Here is a 19,272-nt window from a genome sequence, read left to right on the forward strand (position 1 = left end):
CTAGCAACCATTACCATTATTCCTTTTTCATTTATTAGGTAGAATACTTCTACAGAGAAAAAATCTTTTACTGATTCTTTGCTTACCTCGAGGTAGAGTTCATGTGAGAAAAATAGGGGCATATGTGTCTTCCTTCGTTTTTTTCCAGTTTTCAAATCAGTTTGAGTTAGTTTCCTTGCATATTCCAAAGGAGACTAGTGATCATTCTGAATGTCCATTCTGAAGCTCTGTTGTTGGCCAGTGAGAATGTCTTTCTGTTGTCTCCTTGTTCAGATGGATGGAGAGCTTCCTTGCTTTGTGAGGTGACAAGGTGTTCCTAGTCAACTTATGTATTTCCTATCCTGGCCCTGACCGTCTGTGTGTGTGTATGTATATGTATGTGTATGTGTATATGTATATGTATATTTTGAGATGGAGTCTCGCTTTGTCACCCAGGCTGGAGAACAGTTGCATGATCTCGGCTCTTTGCAACCTCCACCTCCCAGGTTCAAGTGATGCTCCTATATCAGCCTCCCGAGTAGCTGGGATTACAGGCATATGCCATCACACTCGGCTAATTTTTGTATATTTAGTAGAGACAGGATTTCACCATGTTGGCCAGGCTGGTCTCAAACTCCTGACCTCAAGTAATCCACCCAACTCAGCCTCCCAAAGTGCTGGGATCACAGGCATGCGTCAACACACCGGCCTCTATTATTTCTTTTTAGAAGCTTTTCAGAACCAGGAGGCAGCTCAGTTTGGGAGATTTTGTGAACATCTTTATTATTATTATTTTAACTCTGTTCAGCAGCTGTCTCAACTTAGTAAGTGGGGAGTCCCCATAGTAAGCGGGGGTCCCCAAAATAGAAGATCAGTTCTATTTTTTTCCTCCTGGAGTTTCTTCTTGTGCACACGATTGAGCACGTGAGTGAACTCTTGGTGTTTAGAGTGACAGTATCCCTGGGCATGGTTGATTCAGGGATGGGAATATGATCAGGTGGACCACCGAGAGATTTCTGGAGGACTTTGCTCTTAGACTTTATGGAGAAATTTTTTTCCTCATGGGGTTGTTGATCTTGTTAGGTGAGTCTAGGGTTATGGTGGCCATCCACCTGTCAGTGTACTGACACGCAATCTAAGAAATTAGGAAAGGGAAAAATCTTGATGCTGTCACTTGAGGCCCTGGATACAGTGGTGCATGAAGTTCATCTACCTACTTTGGAACTTTGCAAGCATGTGAGCCAGTGCATTTTCTTGTATCATCTAAAGCTATTTTGTCTTTGTGTGAGCACATGTGTTTACACATGAAATTGCCCTAATATGAAGGTTTTCTATTTATCCAGCAAGAAAGAGATTTTAAAAAGATCTTTTCAACTATTTTCGCTGGGTGCAATGACTCATGCCTGTAATCCCAGCACTTTGGGAAGCCGAGGCAGGCGGATCGCGAGGTCAGGAGTTTGAGACCAGCCTGGCCAACATGGTGAAACCCCGTGTCTACTAAAAATACAAAAATTAGCTGGGCGTGGTGGCATGCACCTGTCATCCCAGCCAGTCGGGAGGCTGAGGCAGGAGAATCGCTTGAACGTGGGAGGCAGAGGTTGCAGGGACCTGAAATTGCACCTCTGCACTCCAGCCTGGTGATAGAGCGAGGCTCCGACTCAAAAACAAACCAAGAAACAAACAAAAAAACAAACTATTTTCAAACAGCACTAAGAGGCTAAAAATACATTTCCTGAATGTCGGCTTTGTCTGAGGAATGTGTTGTGGTAGATGCTATATAATAAAGGGAAATTAGGCTGATAGGACTTTCTCTCAACATCCTGATACACTCAGTGTGTTAAGATAAGGCTAGAAATCAGAATAACATGAGATAGAAACTTAGGAAGTTAGAAAGTGTAAGAATGTAGGAAAGGCGATGAGGTCACCATTTTATTACAGTTATTTTCTCCAAACTATGAGTGGATCTTGACGGTCTTTTCTTTTTCTTCTTCTTCTTTTTTCTCTGTTGTGTTTGGTTTCCCAAAGAGAGGTTATACAATCAGGCCATGGTTTACAAAGAATAGTCTTGGAGGAGCATTGCGTAAAATGGGTTTAAAGAAGAATGAAAGATGCCAGACAAAACACTTAAAAAAGAGTTTCTGGGCCAGGCGCAGTGGCTCACGCCTGTAATCCCAGCACTTTGGGAGGCCGAGGTGGGCGGATCACAAGGTCAACAGATCAAGACCATCCTGGCCAACACGGTGAAACCCCGTCTCTACTAAAAGTACATAAATTAGCTGGGCGTGATAGTGAGCACTTGTAGTTCCAGCTACTCGGGAGGCTGAGGCAAGAGAATCACCTGGACCTGGGAGGCGGAGGTTGCAGTGAGCAGAGATCATGCCACTGTACTCCAGCCAGGTGACAGAGCGTGACTCCACCAAAAAAAAAAAGAAGGAAGAAGTAGTTTCTGAAGCCCTGTTAAATCCTGCTCTCTCTCAGGGATGCGTATTTACAACTTTTAAAAATAAAATAAAACCAGAGGTTGAAACCAGGTATTAAAATACCTCTGGAGAAAAACTTAGCTCTTCCAGGAAAGTTTTGTTAGCTATAAACTCAAAGGATACATGTAGCATCAAAGGAACATAGGAAAGCTTACTTGATGCTGTAATTATTAAATACAAACAATGTAATTAAGTTAGTATGTATTAGAAAAAAAACATGATATGCACATCAAGTCTAATTTTATTAATAGAACTTCTTGGGATGAGACTAAAGGACAATTCCTTGTCCACGTTCTACTTATAAATTGCAAAGACTCACTAATGGTTTTCAGATTATTGGTTATTTGGTAAATTGGCTTTCAGTGGGTCAATGAAATGGTCATTAGGAGAACTGTCAATAAAATTTATCTGCTTTCCTTTAAAGATCACCCCATTTTCCCAGGGTAGAAATGAGGGTTTGTTTGTTTTTTTAATAAAAAAAGTCACACTTCACGAATTTGCATGCCATCTTTGCACAGGTGCCATACCACCTTCTCTGTATCATTCTGGTTTTAGTATATGTGTTGCCAATGTGGGCACTAGAAATCAGTTTTGTTTTGTACTTAATAGAGCATCTTTTTGAATCTAATGCATAGAAGAATGATGCATAGAAGAATTTAAAATGCAAAAGAATCTTACGCATTATCTTTTGAATCTTATGCATAGAAGAATGTATAATGCATAAGAACAGTCTTACACATTATGTATTAATTAGATTAAATTAACTCAATTCAGATACCTAAGGTTATATTTGTGTGTTATTAAACACCTCAACATCAGGGTAAAAGCGAAGACACCATGGCATCAGATTCTTTGTCCACCTGTTTTATTTACTCTCACAGACCCCAGCTGGTCAATATTTGGCTCTGGTGGAGTCACCATAGCCTGGATTTGGAGGTTTGGAGCCCAGCACAGGTTTGGAGGATCAGTAACTTGGTATGCCAGCACTCCAAGAGAGAGACCATCTCTTTGTCATGGACACATCCTAGCTATGTATCTAAGGTTTATTAGTACAATGAATTTCTATTTAATGGCTTTAATTTAGAACAGTTTTCTTGAAAGGCTCAACATTGGTATTCCATTTTCTGGGCATTTTTTCTATATAGGGAAAATATACAAAAGCCACATTATAACCAGGAAGATGTATGGTGAGCTGGTATTCAAGAAAGGAGAAGTAGCTGTGAGACAACAAGGATTGGCTGCACCACATTAAGATAACCTCATCCACGTGTCTCTATAAGTGGCTGGGTCATCTATTGGAACCTATTGGGACAGAACAGGTCGAATCCTTGAACAAAGAGGCCGGGTGTGGTGACTCACGCCTGTAATTCCAGGACTTCGTAAGGCGGGTGGATCACTTGAGGTCAGGAGTTCGAGACCAGCTTGGCCAACATGGTGAAACCCCATTTCTACTAAAAATACAAAAATTAGCAGAGCATGATGGTGGGTGCCTGTTATCCCAGCTACTTGGGAGGTTGAGGCAGGAGCATTGCTTGAATCCAGGAGGCAGGATTTGCAGTGAGCTGAGATCGTCTCATTGCACTCCAGCCTGGGTGACAAGAGCGAGATTCCATTTCAAAAACAAAAAAACCCAAAACAAAACAAAATAAGCAAACACATATCCTCACCTTTGTTGTGTGTGGGACATACAGTATGAAAAGATGAGTGCTAATAGCTTTCCCCTTACCTTTTAAGAGAAACTACAGATCCTTGCCTCCATTCCAGTCATCTTCCTCCCTTTCAATGAGACTGTGTTCTTGCTTGCTTTGGGGGAGAAAGACTAAGTTGACTTATAGAATAGAGGGATGGCAAGGAAACATCCCAATACAGTCAGTGTTTCTTGTGGAAGGACAAAAAGAGAAAAGTTTCTGGTTTATGTCTAGAAAGATAATTGACAGGAATGGGGAGAAGGAACCCAGGAATGGCAAGTGAATGAGAAAATTGGTACTTTGATAAGTGTTCTATATTTTTTTATCTTGAGAAATGGAAAAGCAGCTCCTGAAAGATCCTATTAGTGACAGCTTGGTGTTGGTAGGAGTTGGCTTGACACTCACAAATAGACTTTGGTGTTGCCTGTTGAACACAAACAATTTCATAGAACATCAGCATCAGACAAGGCCATCTCAGGACTGTAGTGGGTCAGGACAAGACAAGACCGCTAGGTGATCATGTCTGAACTCAGTCCAAAACATGGACCTTGCCTAAATCACAAGATGACCAATCATCTTCTTTTTCTGGCTCACATGAGTGACTGCTGCTTCTACACCAACTACAGCTTTCACTTCACTAAATTCTTCCCTTCTTCTGGATAAGAACTGTGAAGATACCCAGTGATATAATTGCTCTTTCTAACAGCATCCGATCCAGAGAAAAGCCCCAATTCTTTGAGCCCTACTCAGGATCACGTAACGGAAACGCAAATCCTCTAAGAAGTTGGACATCTTACTGAGGTACTCCGTGGTTCCTCATGGTATATGTTCCCCTTTGCAATAGGTAGTAAATCCTACTTTGTTCAAATACAGATGTGCCTTTAAACATCTTTGGCTAGAGGGCATAGGTAATGTCATTAAATTTTTTTTTTTTTTTTTTTTTTTTGAGATGGAGTCTCACTCTGTTTGTTGACAGGCTGGAGTGCAGTAGCACGATCTCGGTTCACTGCATCCTCTGCTTTCCAGGTCCAAGTGATTCTCCTATCTCAGCCTCTTGAGTAGCTGGGATTACAGGTACACACCAGCATGCCCAGCTAATTTTTGTATTTTTGGTAGAGACGAGGTTTTACCATGTTGGCCAGGATGGTCTCGATTTTCTGACCTTGTGATCCACGTGCCTTGGCCTCCCAAAGTGCTGGGATTACAGGCGTGAGCCACCGCGCCCTGCCAAACAAGTTTTTTATTTAGAGACAGGGTCTCTGTTGGTCAGGCTGGAATGCAGTGATATGATCACAGCTCACTGTAGCCTCGAACTCCTGGGCTCAAGCAGTCCTCCCACCTCAGCCTCCTGAGTAGGTACAACTAGAGTTGGGAACCACCACACCTTGCTTGGTTTTGGGTTTTATAGAGACAAGGTCTCCCTATGATGCTCATTCTGATCTTGAACTCCTGGACTCAAGTGATGGTCCTTCCTTCACCTCCCAATGTACTGGGACTACAGGCATGAGCCACCGTGCCTGGCCATTAATTTCATTAAGAAAAAATAAAGCCTATGTAGAAGAGAACACTTAGCAAAGTTAAGTCACCTGCCCAAGGACCCTCTGCTCCCAAGCAGTGGAATCACACTTTGAACCCTGGCATTTTATGTCTGAGACTTTGCTCTGCATTTAAGATCACCTCCCCATATGGACTCACTGTCTTGTCTTTTCCATGTTTTCATAGTTTTACTTTTCTACCGCTGCCAGACGTACCACACATTTGGCACCGTAAAGTAACAAATACATATAATCTCACGGTTCTATAGGTGAGAAGTCTAGTCGGCTCATCTGGTTTCTACACTGTGAGTTTTTCTCAAGGCTGATGTCAATGGTGGGCTGTATGGACTGATAAGGAGGCTCTGGGAAGAGTCCATTTTCAAATTCCTTCAGGTTGCCGCAAAGTTTATTTCCTTGCAGCTGTAAAGCTGAGGTCTCCATTTCTTTACTGGCTGCTAGCAGAGGGGATTCTCTTAGCTCCTGGTAGCTTTTTATGTCCTTTTGTGTTGTGTGGACTCTTCCAACTCACAGTCAGCAATGGCACGAATGCTTCTCATCCTTGAAATCTCATTGACTTCTTCTGCCACATCTCCCTCATTGCAGCTGGAGAAAGTCGTTTGTTTTAAAGGGCTTTTGTGATTAGATGGAATTCTCCCCAATAATCCAGAATCATCTCCCTATTTTTAGGTGCATACCTTTGATAACATCTACAAAATACTATTTGTCATGTCACGCATCGCATTGACAGGTTCTGGGGATTAGGACATGGGTATCTTGGGGAAGTGGGGCAAATATTTGCCTACTGCACATTGTTAAATACCCTCCCATCCTCCAGCCATCTTTGACTGTTTTAGTCATTCTTTCAATGTAACTGTACATTTCTACTTTTTATTGTTAGGAAGCTCTTCTCTTTCACATGATTTTGCATATACTCTTGCTGCTAATTTCTTGACTATACAGGGTAAACTCCCATGAAAATCATCTCATTTCCCTACATGCAGGTCCTTAGAAACTGTGAGGATGGGGTAAGACTGCTGCCACTGAAGCCTGCGTGCTCCTGTGCGTTTCTGTAGCCCACCTAGTGGACACCTCAGCATTAGGAAGTATCAACATGGGCTTGTAAGAACCTTCATGCAGTCTTCTCAAGCTTGCTAGCTCGGGCCTCCTAATACAACAGGTGCCATGAGAAACACATGAAATGGCAACAGATTTCAGAAATGGTAGCAAAATAAAACCAGTATAATGTTGGGCATCGTGTCTCTCACCCAACTTAGCATTATCTACATTCAGTTGAGAGCAAACAGTTTTCAGCCACACCTACATGTCTTGTCCTTTATTGTTTCATGTACAAGTTCTCACTGAAAAAAATATATATCCACAGCATAATGAGAATAGTTGTTACCAAAGAAAATGTAACAGGATGCTATTTTTGGTGAATTGGCTTTAATGAGTCTTGAATGAATAGCTTGAAGTATTAGAAGGTACAATTCAGGCCAGGTGTGGTGGCTTATACCTGTAATCCACTTTGGGAGGCTGAGGCAGGTGGATCACCTGAGGCCAGGAGTTTGAGACCATCCTGGCCAGTATGATGAAACCCTGTCTCTACTAAAAATACAAAAATTAGCCAGGCATGGTGGCACATCTGTAATTCCAGACACTCAGGAGGCTGAGGCAGCAGAATGGCTTGAACCTAGGAGGCAAATGTTGCAGTGAGCCGAGATCATACCACTGCACTCCAGCCTGGGTGACAGAGCAAGACTTTGTCTCAAAAAAAAGAGTAGAATTCAATGAACAAGAGTAAATAATTCAAGAAATTCAAGGTTGATAGCCGTAAAAATGAAATTCCCTCCCTCCCTCCCTCCCTCCCTCCCTCCCTCCCTTCTTCCCTCCCTCCCTCCCTCCCTTCTTCCCTCCCTCCCTCCCTCCCTCCCTCCCTTCTTCCCTCCCTCCCTCCCTCCCTCCCTTCTTCCCTCCCTCCCTCCCTCCCTTCTTCCCTCCCTCCCTCCCTCCCTTCTTCCCTCCCTCCCTCCCTCCCTCCCTCCCTCCTTCTCTCCCTCCCTCCCTCCCTCCTTCTCTCCCTCCCTCCCTCCCTCCCTCCCTTCTTCCCTCCCTCCCTCCCTCCCTCCCTCCCTTCTTCCCTCCCTCCCTCCCTCCCTCCGTTCTTCCCTCCCTCCCTCCCTTCTTCCCTCCCTTCTTCCCTCCCTCCCTCCCTCCCTTCTTCCCTCCCTCCCTCCCTCCCTTCTTCCCTCCCTCCCTCCCTCCCTTCTTCCCTCCCTCCCTCCCTCCCTTCTTCTCTCCCTCCCTCCCTCCCTTCTTCCCTCCCTCCCTCCCTCCCTCCGTTCTTCCCTCCTTCCCTCCCTCCCTCCCTTCTTCCCTCCCTCCCTCCCTTCTTCCCTCCCTCCCTCCCTTCTTCCCTCCCTCCCTCCCTCCCTCCCTCCCTTCTTCCCTCCCTCCCTCCCTCCCTTCTTCCCTCCCTCCCTCCCTCCCTCCCTTCTTCCCTCCCTCCCTCCCTCCCTCCCTTCTTCCCTCCCTCCCTCCCTCCCTCCCTTCTTCCCTCCCTCCCTCCCTCCCTCCCTTCTTCCCTCCCTCCCTCCCTCCCTCCCTCCCTTTTTCCCTCCCTCCCTCCCTCCCTCCCTCCCTTTTTCCCTCCCTTTTTCCCTCCCTCCCTCCCTCCCTTTTTCCCTCCCTCCCTCCCTCCCTTCTTCCCTCCTTCCCTCCCTCCCTTCTTCCCTCCCTCCCTCCCTCCCTTCTTCCCTCCCTCCCTCCCTCCCTCCCTCCCTCCCTCCTTCCCTTCTTCCCTCCCTCCCTCCCTCCCTCCCTCCCTCCCTCCTTCCCTCCCTTCCTCCCTTCCTCCCTTCTTCCCTTCCTCCCTCCCTCCCTCCCTTCTTCCCTCCCTGCCTCCCTTCTTCCCTCCCTCCCTCCCTCCCTCCCTCCCTTCTTCCCTCCCTCCCTTCTTCCCTCCCTCCCTCCCTCCTTCCCTCCCTCCCTCCCTCCTTCCCTCCCTCCCTTCCTCCCTTCTTCCCTTCCTCCCTTCTTCCCTTCTTCCCTTCCTCCCTCCCTTCCTCCCTCCTCCCTCCCTCCCTTCCTCCCTCCCTCCTCCCTCCTCCCTCCCTCCCTCCCTCCTCCCTCCCTCCCTCCCTCCTCCCTCCCTTCCTCCTTCCTCCCTCCCTCCTTCCTCCCTCCCTTCCTCCTTCCTCCCTCCCTTCCTCCTTCCTCCCTCCCTTCCTCCTTCCTCCCTCCCTTCCTCCTTCCTCCCTCCCTTCCTCCTTCCTCCCTCCCTTCCTCCTTCCTTCCTCCCTCCCTCCTTCCTTCCTCCCTCCCTTCCTCCTTCCTTCCTCCCTCCCTTCCTCCTTCCTCCCTCCCTCCCTTCCTCCTTCCTCCCTCCCTCCCTTCCTCCTTCCTCCCTCCCTCCCTTCCTCCTTCCTCCCTCCCTCCCTTCCTCCTTCCTCCCTCCCTCCCTTCCTCCTTCCTCCCTCCCTTCCTCCTTCCTCCCTCCCTTCCTCCTTCTTCCTCCCTCCCTTCCTCCTTCCTCCCTTTCGCTCTTTCTTTCTTCTTTCTTTCTCTCTTCCTTTCCCTCTTTCTCTCTCTCAGTCCTCTTTCTTTTTTCCTCTTCTCTACTTTCTCTCCTCTCTTTTCTCTCTCACTCTCTGTCTCTTCCTTCTTTCTCCTTCTTTGTACATGTATAATTTGAAGACCCTGCACCAAGCAGTCTCATGCAATCAGAAGCACCTTAAAATGAAAAAAATCTCTCGCCACAGTGACAAATCCACAGGCCTTGCAAGAAACCCTGCAGATCACTAACACACAGCCGTAAGAATATATTGACTGCAGCCCAAGCACAGGAGAAGATTGATCAATCCAACAGACTTGCATTAATTGTGAAATAGAAGGGACGATGCGATCAATGATAGGAATGAAAGTGCAGCAGTAACGATGCCACATCCAGCTAATCCAATAATGGAGAAGCTGATGTATAGCATATTGGAATTCTACCGTCTGGGCACTTGTCACTGTAAAGAATATCCCACAATTATAGGGAAAAATTGAGCAGGCAGCAGTTGAGCCAACCTAATCAGCCTGATACCACAGTAGTTCTCTTGATTAAACACTAAATTAAGTGGCACTCAGCTCTGTAACCTGCCTGCCTTATGAAAAATAATAGTAGAGCTAACGTGAAAAGTTTGTATTTTAATCAAAGCAAACTATGAATATGAAAATATTCCTGGGCTATTTTGGTGCCATTTAGCTGTGAACATGTTTAACAATTTATAAATGGATCTTTTGCCATTGGCTACAAGGCAAAAGGGTCCAAAGCTATATTGGGAGGAAAGGCTTCCTGTGCTAAAAATCAATTAGACTTGATAGAAGCTCAGAGAACTCTTAAGAAAAAAAAAAAAAAATGCACTCAAGAGGCCCTGGGAGAATTCAAATTTAGTTAACTTCTTTAACGGTTTGCCTAAGGGCATCAACTATATTCTTTGCTGCAAAGCACGTGATCATTCCAGGAGGGGTGAGACTTAATCAGCTGTGAATACTATGAGGGTCCCTTATATGTATGTGTCATTATTAAGTCCTGAAGCTCAAATCTACAGACAACCTAGAGCTAAATGGCAAATTCTCCAGGACCAAGAGAAAACTGCTTTTCATGAACACTTAGAGAACACAAGAGAAATAACTTACATTGTGAGCATCAAATCCAGTCTGGTTAGACTTTCTGTACAGACTCTTACCCTAGGACACACACTGGTGAGACCTTGGTGATTATTATATGCATTGGCCAATGAGACCTCTTAGAGTTGACAGAGTCCTTGAGCATCCGAGGGGCTAGATCTGTGGTGGCCAGTGAAGGAGATGTGGGTTGGAAAAGGAGGGAGAGACACTGATCACATCTCCCCTCTTTTTTATTTTTGTTTGTTTTTTCTTTTTTTGAGACAGAGTTTTTCTCTGTCACCTAGGCTAGAGTGCGGTGAAGTGATCTTGGATGACTAAAACCAATGGCTCTCAGATACCGCCTCCTGGGTTCAAGCGATTCTCCTGCCTCAGCCTCCCAAGTAGCTGGGATTTCATTTGCATGCCACCACTGCCCGGCTGATTTTTGTATTTTTAGTAGAGACAGGGTTTCACTATGTTGGCCAGGCTGGTCTCAGACTCCTGGCCTCAAGTGATCTGCCCGTCTCTGCGTCTGCGTCCGCCTCCGCCTCCCAAAGTGCTGAGATTATAGGCGTGAGCCACTGCACCCAGCCCACATCTCTTGTCTGGAGCAGAAGGTAGTGTGCTAATAAAGTTCTCCCACCAAAGTGAGTCATAGCAGGGCATTGGGCAAGAGTATAAATTAACTACTTAAGCTGTTCTTTCCTGTTATATTTTGTTTGTTGTTTGTTTGTTTTTATTTCAAGTCAATTTGTGGCCTTGCCTTTTAATTGAAAGCAAATTCTTTTTTTTTTTTCTTGGGTGTGAAAGAGTTACTGAAAGAAGAGAGGCATTCAGGCTGTGTCTTACATAGTTGAAAAGTCAAAAACTGCAGACAGATTTGGATTTATTTGATTTCAATAATTATCAGTCATTCGTGGAGTCCTCATACCATTCCAGGGCTGGTTCTAAGGCCTTTTGCGACATTAACTTATGTAATTCTCTTAATGATTCTGAGGTCAAGATGCTATCATCATTTTCACTTTGCAGAAGGAGAAACTGAAGCCCAGAAAGCTTAAGCAATTTGCCAAGATCTTAAAGAGTGCAAGTGTGGCAGATGGGGATTGAAACCAGGAAGGCTGTTTGTTGCTATGTCTTGTTAAAGCAGGTTGGGCCTTCCAAGTTGGATTTTTGTTTGTTTGTTTGTTTTGTGTGTTTGTTTTGTTTTGTTTTGTTTGTTTGTTTTTTGAGATGGAGTCTCGCTGTCTCCCAGGCTGGAGTGCAGTGGCACGATCTCGGCTCACTGTAAGCTCCGCATCCCAGGTTCACGCCATTCTCCTGCCTCAGCCTCCCAAGTAACTGAGACTACAGGTGCCCACCACCATGCCCAGCTAATTTTTTGTATTTTTTAGTAGAGACGGGAGTTTCATCGTGTTAGTCAGGATGGTCTTGATCTCCTGACCTCGTGATCCGCCTGCCTTGGCCTCCCAAAGTGCTGGGATTACAGGCGTGAGCTACCGCGCCCAGCCCCAAGTTGTTTTTGGTCAGTGATATCAGTCATGAGAAATGGGAAGGAGTGGGATGCCTTTGGATGACGTTAGCTCAAGTGGTATTGCATGCTCTTCCACCCCATCTTCTGCACATTTCTCTCTGGAAATATGCCCTTCATTAATCCTCTGACATTGGCTAAGTAGATCATGATGTGGTGTTCTGATCAGTGAGGTCTAGGCCAGCCACTGTAGGTCAGATGAGATTAGCCAGACCTGCAAAATAATAAGTGGACTTTAGGTCAGACATATGGAGTCACCAATGAGAAACAGCTTCAGAATCCATCCAGCAAAGATCTAGAATAATCATAGGATGAGACCATGATCACTATTATTTATTGACCATCACTGAATGCTGGGAGCTTTTGTGGGTGTTTTTGTTCCACTTTCTTAACTCTTCCATAACTCTGCAAGATGAAAGAATTTTTTCCAATTTTAAAGATACAGGATCTGAGGCTGACAGACCGAATGTCTGGCAGGTGAGATCTCATAACTATTAGTGACAGACCTGGGACTGAGTCTTAGGTCTCTTCAATTCCATCACCTTTTGTCTATGAAACTACTCATCCTTCAGGTTTCTGAGGCTACATGGGTGTATCATAGGCAAGGAGCCTTCAGTCACTCATGACATGGAAAGTTGCATCTGTCTCATTTCCCATGCCATCTTAACAACTGCCTGGAAAAGACAATGAGAAAAACAAGGATATTGGAACACCTTATTTCTGGTTTCCTTTCTCTCTTGTACAGTGTGATTTTTAAATACTGCTAACAAAACAATGGAAAGGAATTGTGGTCCAGAAAAAAATGAGATCCAACAGACCTTTCTTTATTATGGGACAATTAATTTTAAGCTGACTTTGTCAGCTAAGGAAGGCCAGAGTGACTTGCTTTGTAATTGTTGGAAAGCTGTGCACACTGGATTGGAGGAGAAATAATGTTTCAAGTTTTGACCCATTTTAACAAACTGATATCTTAGTGTGTTCAGGCTGCCATAACAAAATGCCATAGACTGGGTGACTTGAACAAGAGCTATTTATTTTCCCATAGTTGTGGAGGCTGGAAGTTCAAGATCAGGGTGCCAAGATGGTCAGGTCCTGGCAGGGGCTCTCTTTGTGGCTGGCAGATGGCCACCTTCTGAATGTGTTTTCAGTGGCCTTTCCTCAGTGTGCACAGGTGGAGAGAGGAGAGAGAAAGAGTAATCTCTCTCTTTCTCTCCTTACAAGGGCACTAATCCCCTTATGAGGATCTTACTTTTATGATGTTATCTTCTCAAAAGTCCCATCTACAAATGCCTTTACACTGAGGGTTAGGGATTTCACATATAAATTTGTGGTGTAATGCTCTGATACTCATTGGCTTTGTGACTGAGAATGAGCCATTCAGTTCTCTAAGCATCCTTTCTTTGGTAAAAAAAAAATGCTTGTAGTCCCTATTCACATAGGACTGCTGAGGTAATTCAATGAAGTAAGGTATGTTAGGAGTTTAACTCAGTGTTCTGCTCATGTTATATGTGCAATAAACATATACCAGTCCCTCTCACTTGGAGGAAAAATTGCCCACTTTCTGACCCAGAGAACATGTGATAATGTCTGGAGACATGTTCGGTTGCTACGACTGGGAGGAGGATGCTACTGGCATCTAGCAGGTGGAGTCAAGGCATGCCACTAAATATCCTGCAATACACAGGACAGTCCCCAAAGCAAAGAATTGTCTGTATCAAAATGTTAGCAGTGCTGATGTTGAGAAACTCTGGTATAACCTATCATTGCAACACAACTACTAATGTTATATTACCTGGGATCAGGGAGGAGGGAGGATGACATTAACAAATTATATAAATTCTGTTTTTTAAGAGAGATTGTTTTTCTCTGTTGCCCAGGCTGAAGTGCATTGTCACAGTCACTGCTCACTGCAGCCTCAAACTCTCAGGCTCAAGCGATCCTCTCATCTTAGCCTTCCAAGGAGCTGGGACTACAGGTGTGCACCAACATGCCCAGTTAATTTTTTAAAAAATTGCAGAAATGGGGTCTCACCATGTTACCCAGGTCATTCTTGAGCTCTTGATCTCAAAAAATCCTCCTGATTCAGCCTCCCAAAGGGTTGGGATTGCAGATTTGAGCCACGGTACTTGGCTAAAATGCTATATATTCTATTCCCTACATCAATATTCTCCCTAAAAGAAGGAAGAGTAGATTTCAGGGAACTTGAGGCCCAAATAGGTAACAGTATTCACTCAATATATTAAAAATAAGTACACAATGTAATCGGAATGGCAGATTTATTGGGACAGGCAATTGTGTATGCAGAATAAATGCTCAAAAAAGAACTGTCCAAGGTGCTGAAACTTTGACAAATGAAAATAACCTGTTAAAAATGATGTGTAAACTGAAGGTTTTGTTTGTTTTTCGAAGTGGAGTCTTGCTCTGTCGCCCAGGCTGGAGTGTGCAGTGGCATGATCTTGGCTCAGTGCAATGTCAGCCTCCTGGGTTCAAGCAGTCCTCCCACGTCAGCCTCCCTAGTAGCTAGTATTACAGTCATGCATCACCGCGCCTGGCTTTTTTTTTTTTTCTTTTTTTTTTTTTTTTTTTCAGTTGAGATGGGGTTTCACCATGTTGGCCAGGCTGATCTCGAACTCCTGACCTCAAGTGATCCGCTCTCCTCCCAAAGTGCTAGGATTACAGTGATAAGCCTCCGAAAGTGCTAGAATTACAGGAGTGAGACATAGCACCCAGTCTTAAACTGAATTTTAAAGGGGATAACTGTCTTTGCAAAAACACATTCAAAAGGTTGGGAAAATATATTTTGGATTTGATTCTCAGTCTTTCAAGGAAATGAGAATGGAATCTTGAGTGAGAGAGAGTGGGTGATAAACTAGAAGCCCAGTTCTTTACCAGGTTCTTTTTTCGAGATGGAGTCTCGCTCTGTCACCCAGGCTGGAGTGCAGTGGCACGATCTTGGCTCACTGCAACCTCTGCCTCCAGGATTCAAGCAATTCTCCTGCCTTAGCCTCCCGAGTAGCTGAGATTACAGGCATGTGCCACCATGCCTGGCTAATTTTTTTGTATTTTTACTAGAGGCGGAGTTTCACCATATTGGCCAGGCTGGTCTCAAACTGCTGACCTTGTGATATACCCACCTCAACTTCCCAAAGGGCTGGGATTACAGGTGTGAGCCACCGTGCTCAGCCTCTTTACCAGGTTCTAGGCTTCATGAATGCAGGGATTCTGTTTATCTTTTTCTTGCATTATGGAATAGCACAAACTTGGGGTCTGAGACAGAGTTAAGGGTCAGTTCATGTTCTTTTTTCCCTTTCTCCTTAGTCACTCTCAGTAGTCTGGATTTGTTGTGACAGCAGCAGATGCATCCAATGGCATTGTGAAGGCATTAGTATCATTATAGGTGCTGAGGCTATGGGTGAGCATATGGACTGGGACTGCAAATCAGAAACTGCTCACATTCCTGGGGTTGTTCTTCTAGACTATGGAGTAGATCTGGAACTTGGCTTATCAGCCTTTGCTGGGCATCAGAATCACCTCAGAGTTGGCAAAAACAAAGAAATTTGAGCTGTATTATAGACTTAAGGAATCTGAATCTTCTGGAGTATAAGGCACTGAGCAGGAAGTTTTGGTCAACAGTGTTCAGACAGAGGCTGGGGAGAGGAAAAAGTATTTTTCCATTCCCAAATCAAACATCAATTAATTCTCAAGACTCCTTTGGTTAGAAGGTTGTTCACATTATTCTGAGATTTTGGCTTATTTAAGAGCCTATTAGACACCATTTGTGATTCATCTCCTCTTGTTTAAAAGGCTCTTTTAAGCAAACAAGGAGTATTTGAAATTTTTTGATGACTAGCGGTCTAGTTATTCACATTTCTATTATGTTCTAGTTCCATTCCCAATAATTCATTTTAATAACTTTTTCTTCTTTTTTTTCTTTTTTTCCTCAAAGAATTTTTTTTTCTGATTAAGAACATTTTCTGATTTGGGTAGAAAGAAATATTATTCCATAATAAGCAATTGTGAAATACCAATTTACTTGGCTTTAATTATATCTATAGAGGTAAGCAACATGTTTCAGGGAAATCTGACTTCTCTTTGAAGGGTAAAGTCCCAGTTAATTCATCATTTGCCCATTATTTGGTGTGATAGACATCACCAGTAGTTATTGCTTTGTGGTGATAGGGTTTCCTTCTTGGAAAGACTACACTTCCTAGTCACTCATTGCAGTTAAGTGACACTATAAGGCTTGTTCTTGCCAATGACTTGTAGGCTTAGTAAAGTTCATCACTTCTGGGACAAAGCATGGAAGAGTGAGACACTACCAGACACCACCATCCCTTGCCACGGTGAATTTGAAGTCCTTTGTTGAGATCATGAAATCGCCATCAACCTGTATCCCCAATTATGTGGAACGGGACGGAACGGCACCTACCTCATCCCCAAGATCTATCTCAGACATGTGGTATATCCTTCTGCCATACTACTGAAACTGAAGATTGAGAGTTAATGTGGTATCATGGTATAAAGTAGCCTATAGAGTTGAGTTTTAGAAGAAACCTTTTGGATACTATAAACAAGGCACTGGACTTAAATTCTGCAGAGTGGATTTAAATCTGGGCTCATGTTTCTCACTTGTTTCAGGACCTAACCTAAGTCACTGAACTGCTTTGATAACAGATATAGCCACAGTGTATTCAGCACACCTATGTGCCATGCATTGCACACAGCGTTTTGCATGTATCATCTCACGTAATTCCTCCAGCCGCACTTTCACTTGGGTAGACACGCCTCACTTGGTGGATGTGGAAACAGGCATGATACACGATGCAAAACCAGCAAGTGGAAATGCTGAACTTGAAGTCACATCTGACTGATGCCTATGGCCGTATTTTTCTTTTTTCTAAAGTGGAGTTGATTAAACTGTCTACTTCACTGGGCAGTTTTAGGATGCTGTGAGCAGGGTAGGTGACAGGACGTGGTTACCCACTAGGTGAGGTTATTGTGATTTTGGTTCTGCCAGCACTTTTGGGAGAGAACTTAAGACTGTTTCTTTTCTGGCTGTCAGTTGACCCTGTGTACCAACCTTGAAATCCCTCACTGGCGTTTTGGTAAATTTGTTTCACATTTTTGTCCCACCAGTAGTAAAGGTTTAACCATTATTTTCATTTGTTGGTTGAGCGACCCTCTTTCTTTCATGACTTTTGGCTTCATCCTTCAGCCTCTTTCTGTTTTTTTATGGTTCCACGTTGCTGTGAGCAGAACTCATTTTTCAAAAGACAGATGGTGGGAACCCTGTTCTCTCTAAATAAAAAAGCAAAACAGCTGTTAAGGTGCAAACAGAGTCGCAGCCAGCAAATCGTATCTGCTTCAAGTGTTGGCGAAGTTTCCCTTCAGGGAAGGGGAGCTATCTAAACAAAATGTGCAGCCTCGGCTAGGCTCTGCCAAGGCCCAAGTATAGAATGATGGCAAATAATGGAAATTTATAGCATACTATAGATCCAGCACCTTTCTATCTTGGCGGGTGCATATTTAAATGCAGTGCTAACGGAGCTGAAATTTATGGCTCTCTAATAACGATAAAATGCCATCAGAGAATGAGATAAATCTTGGCCCCAAACCTTAGCATGCAATGCACACACTCACACGCGCACACAGGCTTGTAAAATATAGCCAGATACTGCTAACTCAGGAGTCTGAGTTTGGAAGAAGCCAACGGAACAAAGAAAGTAGAGGAAGTGTTTTATAGACGACTGCAAATTGTTGTTTTCATGAGGCTGGGGCCAAGGTACATTGTGGCCTCAGGTCGAAATGAGTGTTGCTTTGTCTCATGGCTGATATATACTTGACCTTGGTGAGGGAAGCTTTTCCTTTTCTGGATGTTCAATAGCTTTTCTCTTCACAACCCTGTGACAGGCCAACTTCCAAACAAATACTGATGAATTATCACCCTCTGGGAAAAGAGTATCGTGGTGTGCTTATGCATTTTCTTCTGTTTCTTTCTTTCTTTATTTGAGCATTCATTCATTCAGAGAGAATTGGAGTCTTCGAGGCTTAGCAAGAATGGAGAATTGAAAGACATTGACCAAAATGCTGTATTTGCAAACTGTCAGTGATACGTGAATTAGGTGTGTCCCCTTTCTCTTCAGGCTCTTGTGGTCTGCAGGGAATGGAATTTTACAAAATATCATTTAGGAGATTGTCATTCATATTTGAAAACAGGCCTGGCCAGCTCCTCCAGCCAGCCTGCATGTACACCCAGCTGTTTTCTCTCTGTGGAGCATCTAGGTCTTAGGAAGGGAAGCCCATCTGGAAATCTGTCTTAACCCCTTGCTGAATTTCCACGAGCCATGCATTGGTGGATCCTGCAAGTCAGTAACTACCTGAAGAGGGAGGCATTCTCTACTGGCTCTCATTCTAGGTGTTTCCTCCAGCTTCTCCTTACGCAAGGGGACTTCTAACATTTTGGGCAAGATGTTTAGTTTCAGTGAGAAGCCTAACCTCCAGGAATTGTTTGAGGCCACCTCCATTATGAGTTAGATACTTCTTTCTAGATGCTTCTTTATGCATAATTGTCTCTGTGTGTGTGTGTGTGTGTGTGTTCATGAATATTGTCTTAATTGCTCCTGTTTTTGAAATACAATGTCTAATCCAGTCTATCATTGATGGACATTTGGGTTGGTTCCAAGTCTTTGCTGTTGTGATTAGTGCCGCAATAAACATACGTATGCATGTGTCTTTATAGCAGCATGATTTATAATCCTTTGGGTATATACCCAGTAATGGGATGGCTGGGTCAAATGGTATTTCTAGTTCTAGATCCTTGAGGAATCGCTATGCTGTCTTCCACAACATTAGGAGATACACCTAATGTAAATGACGAGTTAATGGGTGCAGCACACCAACATGGCACATGTATACATATGTAACAAAACTGCACGTTGTGCACATGTACCCTAGACCTTAAAGTATTAAAAAAAAAAAACAGAAATATAACATCTACAGATTAAAACCCACTCTAGGCCAGAAGCAGTGGCTCATGCCTGTAATCTCAGCACATTGGGAGGCCAAAGTGGGAGGATCTCTTGAGCTCAGGAGTTCAAGACCAGCCTGGGCAACACAATGAGACCTCATCTCTACAAAAAAATTAAAAAGCAATAAATAAATAAATAAGTAAATAAGAAGAAAAAAGAAAGCATTCTTGTTCAGAACTGAAAAAACTTTTCCTGATTTACTAGGTTTTAGAAGTGTGTGTGTGTGAGTGTGTGTATGTGTGTGTGTGTGTGTAAAGACTAGGAGGTAATGATTCTGATTGAGTTGAAAATAGCCATTCCTGTGTAATGTTTCTAGAATTTTTTAGGACACTAAATTATTTTATATAAAACTATATATTATTAGGTGGTTTGGTGTATTTGCCT

General features: G+C 43.9%; 1 protein-coding gene and 1 non-coding gene across 32 annotated transcripts in view; one reads left to right on the forward strand and one right to left on the reverse strand.

Annotated features, from left to right (window-relative positions):
• RBFOX1 (RNA binding fox-1 homolog 1) overlaps positions 1–19,272 on the forward strand; it is a 2,494,239-nt gene that overhangs the window by 1,779,113 nt on the left and 695,854 nt on the right. The window lies entirely within an intron of this gene.
• Positions 2,933–3,038, reverse strand: LOC129016472 (U6 spliceosomal RNA). Its single transcript, XR_008494857.1, has one exon. It is a non-coding gene; the product is annotated as a U6 spliceosomal RNA (small nuclear RNA).

This window comes from Pongo pygmaeus, chromosome 18, assembly GCF_028885625.2.
Source record: "Pongo pygmaeus isolate AG05252 chromosome 18, NHGRI_mPonPyg2-v2.0_pri, whole genome shotgun sequence".
Classification (NCBI taxonomy): Eukaryota; Metazoa; Chordata; class Mammalia; order Primates; family Hominidae; genus Pongo; species Pongo pygmaeus.